General features: G+C 34.6%; 1 pseudogene; it reads right to left on the reverse strand.

The window, feature by feature from the left end:
• Positions 1 to 470: 470 nt before the first annotated feature.
• Positions 471 to 589, reverse strand: LOC111744215 (annotated as a pseudogene).
• Positions 590 to 1,869: the final 1,280 nt, after the last annotated feature.

Genomic DNA, 1,869 nt, shown 5'->3' on the forward strand with positions numbered 1-1,869 from the left:
TATTCTAGTCTCTTTACCATCTCAAATGAAATTATATAATTTTTTTTCTAGCTCAGCAATGTTAACTTGAATACAATGCTCTGACTGGAAGAAAGAATAATGGTATAAGAAAATGTGTTTTATTTTTCTAAATTGTTGTCAGTTATGCTATATGGGGAGATGGACCAGTCTATGAATTAATGTTGTATATTTGTCAATAATCAAATTAGATATTTGATTCTTAATAATTTTCAGTATCATCTATTTATATTAAAGGGGGTTTGAACAAGGTAAGACATTAACGAGGATTTGTTATAAATTCCAATTTTTTGTAATTATTCTTGACCCTTGTATTTTTGAGCAGGTGTTGGGGAAGAATGACTATCAACATTTCAGTCATTATTGTATGCATATTATCCTTTCTGAACTTAACCCTGATTTTGATATATAACACACAAGAGAAATGTTTCATTTAAAACATTTTTTTTTAATGTCTATAGCACCTGGTATTCCAAGGTGGTCTCCCACCCAAGTACTAACCAGTCCTGACCCTGCTTAGCTTCCAAGATCAGATGAGATCGGGCATGTTCAGGGTGGCATTGCTGTAAACTAAAACATTTTAAAATTCTGCTTCTTATTCTGGTCATTTTTTGTCATATGTTTCAAGAACTGATCACCTTGTACGCCTTTAATTTACACAATGTTTTATGTCAACTATATCTCAAAAAAGCTGGAAAGGAAAAAAAGACTGATAGCTTATTGTTTGGATTTCAAACCCTAGTTCTGCAAATCAAGTATCTTTTGTTCCTACCTGGGTTTTGGTTTCTGATCTAAGTCACTCCCTTAGTCTCCATACCATATGCCAACCTCAAAGATAACCTTCCCAAATTACAACTCTAATCCTAGTGAGGCATGTCAGGCTCTAAAAATCATCATACTGACGAAAATAGTGTTGACCCATCTTGCCTTCTTCCCCTCGATTATAAACTTTTTGAAGCCTAAGATCATGTCTTGCTCCAAGACTGAAATCTACTATAATCCAATGTAAATGTTCATCAGAATACACCAGAGACATACACTTGTGTCCCAGGCATAGGACGAGCTCTGAGATGAGTTTTATTTGCCCAGAAGCATGTTTTAGAAAAACTTAAGTGCATTCAGGCAGGGCATTAATTCTTAGACTTTAAGCATGAGTTCCTGCCACTCCAGTAGTCTTAAATTAAGCTACATTTACATTAACTGCTTGTCCCTGAAGGTATCTGAGATTGAGATTGTGAAGCCTGGCTTTTACCAACATCCAAATATTTTATGTTAACCCTGCTTTTTTCTCAAACTTATTCTTCCATTATTTCTAACCTGAGTGCTATGATATCATCACTGCTTACATTCTTGACATGACATTACTTTATTCTTGGTGATAACACAAAGGCAAATAAACATCAGTGGCCAATATAATGACCTCTGTATCATCCTGTGTTTGTGAGCAACTTTAATGCACTAAAGTCTGTGAATATGATGAGTTACTATTTGCGACTCCAGTGAATATGCTCCCAGGTTGATTTAAGGTGACAAAAGCAAGAGCAGTCTTATATGGCATAAATGTTCTTCTCAACCTTCTAGGAATAATGCAAAATTTGTCTTTGTTCTTTGATTATTTTGGCATATGTATTAGAATTAGGTTTGGTTGCAAGTGATTAAAAAAAATTAATAGTGCTTTAAACTAGACATCTATTTATTTTACTTTCATTTAAGGGTCTGACTAGGTGGTCCAAAGCTGTAATAGGAGTTCTATAGTGATCCAGAGCTCAGGTTCTTTTCACTTTAGTGCTTTATTCACCATGCTGAAGGTTCATAAAGGCTGTTTCAGCTCCAGAGATCATGTTCACATTC

This window comes from Pteropus vampyrus, unplaced genomic scaffold (assembly GCF_000151845.1).
Source record: "Pteropus vampyrus isolate Shadow unplaced genomic scaffold, Pvam_2.0 Scaffold129, whole genome shotgun sequence".
Taxonomy (NCBI): Eukaryota; Metazoa; Chordata; class Mammalia; order Chiroptera; family Pteropodidae; genus Pteropus; species Pteropus vampyrus.